At 42.9% G+C, this 7,730-nt stretch overlaps 1 long non-coding RNA gene across 1 annotated transcript; it reads right to left on the bottom strand.

Moving 5' to 3' along the window:
• Positions 1-277: 277 nt before the first annotated feature.
• Positions 278-900, bottom strand: LOC149249623 (uncharacterized). The gene is made up of 2 exons (XR_016265888.1): positions 460-900; positions 278-360 (listed from the first exon to the last, which is right to left on the bottom strand). It is a non-coding gene; the product is annotated as an uncharacterized LOC149249623 (long non-coding RNA).
• Positions 901-7,730: the final 6,830 nt, after the last annotated feature.

The following is a 7,730-nucleotide window of genomic DNA, read 5'->3' on the forward strand; positions in this document are numbered from 1 at the left end:
AATAAGACCAAGATATGCATGCCTCAGGGGCAGCATGTTAAGCAAATAACAGAACATAAACGTGTGCCGAAGCACTTCCATTTAAACAGAAATTAGCCAGACCTCGAGAGGTACCGAACGCCATTGGGAGGGTTCTCAGTGGAGAGATACCCCGGCGTCCAAGTAAGTAAACCTCATTGATCATGGGTCTGCATTCAAACGTAATATAACCCGTTCAAAACTCTGAAAATGGAACCCTTTTAAGATACGCGTAGCAGGTTAAGTGTGGAAGACTCACCTGGTACGCTGGAAGATTCAAGCCTTCAGGCTTAGTCTTGACGGACGGTTGAGAAGCAGGTGGAACAACCCCGGCTGCATGCCCTGATCACCAACAAATTCATCATAAGTTCGAACAGCAAACGACCGAAACAAAACTGTATTAAAAATGCCGTGAGCCTCCATAGAGTTAAGGGATAATACCTGTTGCAGTGTTGAGGTGCACTGTGTAACCTTCAGGGAGGAAGAACGCAAACGAGACGATGGCGAAATCGAACCCGGAATTACCATAGCAGAGGGGCTGGATGAGCCGAGAGAATAAGGTGCAAATGAACCCCGGTTCTGTAGGGAAGAAATTATAAACCCTCGTAAACCCTGTCAAACCATTCCACCGTTGGATTGTAAGATGAAATCTCCACCGTTGAAGAGAGGCGGGAAGCCATTGCACTGGGACCGAGATTCCCGTCCCCGATGCATCACATGGCCTCATGAGCCGGATCAAGCCACATACCCCTTGTAAGTACGAGTGTAGTAAAGAACGGAGCGAGCTGGCACCTGGGTACACTGTGGCAGGCCATGAAGACCGTGCCGAGTTGTGGTTAGATGGTGGCTAGGTGTAGGATGTACATACATCCCTGTTGGAACACATCACCGTAAACCGTGTACACTCCATAACGTTAACAACCAAAAGCATTGCGACTTTATAAACTCATATACTTCTCCTTTAGCGTGACAAGGTTAGGTGGATTGAAATATAGGTTGTTAAGGTATAGGTTATGAATGCCCTTTTCATAACTCGCATATCTATTAACGCATGAAAATCAAATGAGCATGATGCTTGTATATTAAGTATATATATATATATATATTAAAGATACCTGCTGGATACAAGTCAGGGTAAATATATATATATTGAAGTACCTGCGGGTTATATGTTAAGCGTAGACATATATAAATTTAAGTACCTGCAGTTTATACGTTAAATGAAGGTGTATATTAAAGTAATTGCAATTGTAGATATATTTATATTAAAGTACTTGCTGGTGTTATGATTGGTAAATACATGTATAAAAAAAAAAATTCTTAGAGATGTGACAAATTGGTATCAGAGCCCAGTTTCAACACTGTGGCCTCAGACAATCAAAGCCTGCACCATGCATAAGAAACTAAGTAATAATTCCTCTAACTGTTGTTATGTTTATGAAGGGAAAGTACAGAGTGGCAACAACCAACAGTTAATTAAAAGGAAACAAGATGCAGGAAGCTGGCAACAATCTTCAAGAGAATGCAGAGCTGTGGGTACAATTGGGCGCAGAAACACGGAGTACCAACCTTGCAATCCTGGAAACTGTCCAGGAATTGAAGAACGAGATGGCACGGTTGCGAGAGGACAATGCCCGTTTAACAACAGAACAGGAAAGAATTCTGAAAAGCCTGTCGGACAGGCAGAACCCACCTCTGTCTAACCCTAGTGCAGAACAGCAGAGGGTAACAGAAGAACAAGACTATCAAATGGAACCTGAAAATTCTGATGACAAGGAAAATCACTCTGATAATGCACCTCAGCAGCAAACCTCAAAATGACAGAAAGTGGAACTGCAGGGAGAATTCCGGAAAATTAAACCCCCACACTTTGATGGTGAACAAGAGGAAGCTGCGGAAGCTTGGTTGATAAATATGAATAAGTATTTTCAATTGTATGAATATGACCACAATTTGAAGGCAAGATTGGCAATTTTTCAGTTACAAGGTAAGGCAATCTTGTGGTGGGAAGAAATTAAAATTGTCAAGGGGGTCAGTGAGCGAACCATTACATGGGAGAAGTTCCAGAAATATTTTAAAGAAAGGTACCTGACTGAGCGCTTCTATGATGAAAAGGCAAGGGAGTTTCATGACTTAAGATTGGGACAACAGACCATGGACGAATTCATTAACCGTTTCACCTCGCTGTTACGTTATGTACCTTACATCAAGGAGGAGAAGGCCAAGGTCCAAAGGTTTGTGAGCAGTTTGCCTGCATACATAAGGGAAAGGATTGAGTTCGACAATCCTAGGACCATGGATGAGGCCATCCGTAAAGTGAGAATCTGCTACCAGCAGAGTAAACAGAAAGGGGACACTTCAAGCAAAAGGTGGAATGAGAAAAGAAGTGGTCGCATGGTTGGGAGCAGCAAAGGAAATCGCAGCAATGGAAACAAAGGTGCTGGTAAAGGACTAAACAGTAGACCTGTTGCAAGGAATGCATCCCGGTCCAGACCGTTGGGCGAATCCAAGGCAAATGAGCAGTCTGTTAGACCAGAAGGTGAGGGGATGACCAGACCACCAGTTCAATGCTGGGGATGTGGGGGACCTCACTATGTTAAAAATTGTCCACAGCGGAAGGGGACAGACCAGATATCACAGATTCATGAGGCATCAACGGTTGGAGACGTGGCGCGTAGTGTACCCAGAATCAATGCAGCGCTGGAGGACCGTCAGGCGGAGTATCAACCATCTATGGTTGAATTCGAAGGTAAAATCTCCAACCTTTCCATAGTTGTTCTAATAGACCCAGGGGCTACTTTAAGTTATATTAGCCCGAAAATAGTAGAACAGTGTAAACTGCAAGCTGAAAAGTTTAAAAATCCGTGGCTGGTTCAACTAGCTACAGGAGCCAAGAGACGAGTCTTGGCCAAAGTAAATAATTGTTCCTTGACCATAGCAGGACAGCCAATAGTGGCAGATTTGAATGTTTTGCCGTTGGGTTCCTATGACATTTTGATTGGTATGGACTGGCTGGAGAAACACTGGTCTTTAGTCAACTGCAAGACCAAAACCATCTATTATAAGGATGACCGTGGGGAACAGCAGGAGTTGCAAGGAATCAGACACCCTGTGCAGATTCGACCTATTACAGCAACTCAGCTAGCTAAGTGTATCAAGAAGAAGTGTCAAATCTACGCTATTCAAGTGGGATACGCGAATCAGAAGGATAAAACTGCTATGCTGGGTAACATTCCGATAGTACAGGATTTTGCAGATGTCTTTCCCAAGGAAGTGCCGGGATTACCACCTAAACGGGATGTCGACTTCATTATTGAGTTGATTCCAGGGGCAGCACCTGTATCACGGGCACCCTACCGTATGAGTGTGCCAGAACTAACAGAGTTGAAAATGCAACTGCAGGAGCTGTTAGATAAAAATTACATCCGCCCCAGTGTATCACCCTGGGGAGCTCCAGTGCTGTTTGTCAAAAAGAAGGATGGCACTTTTCGAATGTGCATCGATTATCGTCAGTTGAATAAACTCACGATCAAAAATAAATACCCTTTGCCTAGGATCGACGAACTTTTCGATCAGGTAAAGGGAGCGACGGTGTTCTCTAAAATCGATCTGCGATCTGGTTATCATCAGATCAGAATTAAAGAAGAGGATATCGCTAAGACTGCTTTCAGAACGCGATATGGGCATTACGAGTTTGTGGTGCTACCTTTTGGCCTGACCAATGCACCTGCTACTTTTATGTGTTTGATGAACAGTGTGTTTCATCGGTTTTTAGACAAGTTTGTACTGATATTCATAGATGATATTCTGATTTACAGCAGATCCAGAAAGGAGCATGAGGAACACCTTAGACTGGTATTGCAAACCTTGCGAGAACATCAATTATATGCAAAGTTCAGTAAGTGTGATTTCTTCAAGGAAGAAATACAATACTTAGGCCACGTGATCACCAAGGAAGGAATTGCAGTTGATCCCGAGAAAATCAGGACTATATTGGAATGGCCTATACCGAAGGATGTGGCGGATATTAGATCCTTCATGGGGTTAGCAGGTTATTATAGAAGATTTGTTGAAGGCTTCTCGAGGGTAGCATACCCTATCACCTCCTTGCAAAAGAAGGGAAAGATATTTAAGTGGACCTCAGAATGCCAGAAGAGCTTTGAGCAGCTCAAGCATTTACTCACCACCGCACCTGTGTTAAGCATAGCTGATCCTAACAAGGATTACGTGGTCTGCACAGACGCAAGTAAGGAAGGTGTGGGAGGAGTGCTGATGCAAGAAGGAAGAGTCATTGCTTATGAGTCTAGGAAGCTGAAGGAACATGAGCAGAAATACTCTGCTTACGATCTGGAGCTGACAGCTGTCATTCATGCCCTAAAAATGTGACGGCATTACCTTTTGGGCAGAAAATTTCTGTTATTAACAGACCACCACAACCTAACAAACTATTTCAGCCAACCCACTTTGAACACAAGGCAAGCTCGTTGGGCTGACTTCCTAAGCGGATTTGACTTTGAAATCAAGCATCTAAAAGGGAAGGAGAACCGAGTGGCTGATGCATTAAGTCGAAAAGTACAATGCTTGTGCAAAATTTCAGTTAGTAAATGGCAGAGTACCTTATTGGACGGGATAAAAAAAGCAGCTGAACAAGATGCTGTTTATCAGCAGATTAAACAGCAAATACAGAAACAATCTGTTAAGGAAATACAACAAGGGTATGAACTCGATGATGCTGAATTGTTGCACTTTAATAAAAAGTTGTATGTACCCAACGAGAACAGCATTAAAAAGCTGATTTTGGATGAATTCCATACCAGTCATTACACTGGGCATCCGGGTTACCAGAAAATGGTTACTGCCCTTAGAAAGGAGTACTACTGGCCAAAAATGAAAAAAGAGATAGCCGAATATCTAGCACGCTGTCTAGAATGTCAGCAGATTAAGGCGGAGCATTTACATCCAGCAGGGCTGTTACAACCCTTACCCATTCCGGAATGGAAATGGGAGACGATCTCCATGGATTTTATAACTGGACTGCCTAAAACAAAGAAAAATAATGATTCCATTATGGTGGTAGTGGATAAGCTGAGTAAGGCAGCACACTTCATACCTGTGCAGTCGACATATAAAGCTGTACAAATTGCTCATATTTTCATGCAGAATGTATTCAGATTGCATGGACTCCCGAAGGTGATTATCTCCGATCGGGATGTCAAGTTTACATCAACCTTTTGGAGGACATTATTTGCTGAACTGGGAACACAGCTGAACTTTAGCACAGCTTATCATCCCCAAACAGATGGCCAAACAGAGCGAGTGAATCAAGTTGTGGAGGACATGCTGAGAGCCTGCGTTATGATGAAGCCAACCCAATGGGAAGATTACCTTCACCTGGTCGAATTCGCATATAATAATGGATATCATTCTTCAACGCAGATGAGTCCTTTTGAGGTTATGTATGGGCGGAAGTGCCGCACACCCGCAAGCTGGGGTGGACCAGAGGACAGATTGCGAATTGGCCCTGATATGCTTCAGGAAATGGAGAATACGGTAAAGAAGGTGCGTTCCAATTTAAAAGCCACTCAGGACAGGCAGAAAAGTTTCGCTGATCGAAAGAGAAGATTCAAGGAATTTCAAGTTGGGGATCATGTATTTGTAAGAATCCAACCAAGAAGGAGTACCTTGCAGTGGAGTGGATGTGCTAAACTGGCACCTCGCTACTTCGGACCCTTCCAGATCTTGGCAAGAGTAGGGCCGGTAGCTTATCAGCTTGCCTTACCAAGCCATATTAGGATCCACAATGTGTTTCATGTATCCGTATTAAAGCAATACGTATACGATCCTAAACATGTGATTCAATGGCAGAATATTCGGGTAAGAAGTAATCTGGTCACTATAAATAAACGTTCTTTAAAAACTGGAAAATAATTAAAGTTGTTGCTGCTTGCAGGTCGAACCGGAAGGGGAGGTTCTGGTCGAACCACTGACCATTCTCGACCGGAGAGAAGTGCAGCTGCGGAAACAGGTTATTTTCCAAGCTAAAGTGCAGTGGCAGCACTATGGGCCGGAAGAGGCCACGTGGGAGGACGAGGAACTCCTTAGAGAAGCTTACCCAAACTTGTTTATGGGAAACAGACATCGGGACGATGTCCAATCTCAGGAGGGGGAGATGTGATGACCCCAATTTATGTAAAAAAATGAAAAGCTACTGTGGTAAAAGTCAGTAAACAGTTGTTGTTATGTGTTATGGACAAGACTGGATAAACTATTTTATTTAAAGTAATTTAAATACTTTCTTGAATTGCTGGCAGCCTCTATGAGGTGAATTTTAAAGAAAAGTGTTCAGTTATAATAACTGAAGGAAACTACCTCCCAGGAATGAGGAAAAGTCCTGGCTGGGGGGAAAGACTCTGTGCTGTGAGGACAGACAGAGAGAGGATAGACAATCTTTTTCCAAGAAGAGAAAAAGTGCAGAAGAAAAGGAGGGTTAAGTCTGGTTAGGACCAGATAACCTGGCACGTGAGTGCACAAATCCTGTTGAGGGCTGGAGGCCTGCAGGATGGCTCGGGGGGAGAACTCCGTCTGAAGGATGGATCTCATGGCTGGGTGGAGAGCTTGAATAAACAAACAGGTGACTTGCTTGTGAAACTACTTCTGACTCGGGTGAATCAGGTATGCTTCCAGGTTGACAAGTTACTGACTGAAAATGAATATACTGTGAAACTTACTATGGGTGATCCTGGATTTTATCTAGCTTGTTGAAATACTGTTAATATGCACAGTAAAATTACAAGTAGATGTTAAGGAGTCTGGACCCTAGATTCTAGATTCTGTTATTAATTATCGTAAACTTGCAGTAGGGTTTCATCATCCCAGCTAGCATTGCATATGTTATTCGACTACACGGGTGTAGTTATAGCAGAAAAGGCAGTTATAGGCCGAGAGGCGTAACCTGTTAGTGGGTAATAACCACCTTAGCACAGCCTCATTAGAGTGTCTGCGGCACTGTATCGTGCTGGCATAGCCATGGCGCTACAGATAAGGATGAAGTCTTAAACAAACGAGCATATACAAAACAGTGAAATGGAATAAGTTAACGCTCGGCCGAAGCATCGAGCACCGACTGTGGTCGGATAAACACATCAAGATAAAAGAAATAAACACCGACTGTGGTCGGATAGACACATCATGATAACAGAAGTAAACACCGACTGTGGTCGGCTAACCCTTCAGGAGGCAGGGGATAATCATATAACGGTTTAGAAGTAAATGTTATTATGAACAGGAGAAAACTGATGAGTTAATTCAGTACAGAACTTATCATAGAAAACGTATAACATAAAAGAAACTGACAATACATTCAGTTCTAAATCTCCGAAGCTTATTGATGTGCAAATAAAGCAAGAAACGGAATCGAAATCATTAAAGGAAGAACTGTACATGTTACATGGGAAAATACAACCCTGTAATGCATATATTCACCGTTAATATATAAAGAAACATATGCATAATATTCTGTTAACCAAGGGCGTCTGGTCCGAAGCTAGTCGGACGGAGACCGACAAAACAATATCAGAGTCGCGTCCGGAAACAGTAAACAAAACTATATATAGTTCTTGACCATGCTGCTACTAAACTGACAGAGTGATAGTATTAGTCCAACTATTAATAACCACTGTAAGAGAACGGCAACACAGAAGACATGCATGATA

Source organism: Pinus tabuliformis, chromosome 7, assembly GCF_031772625.1.
Source record: "Pinus tabuliformis cultivar Carrire ecotype Pingquan chromosome 7, CPIR1, whole genome shotgun sequence".
In the NCBI taxonomy this organism is placed as follows: Eukaryota; Viridiplantae; Streptophyta; class Pinopsida; order Pinales; family Pinaceae; genus Pinus; species Pinus tabuliformis.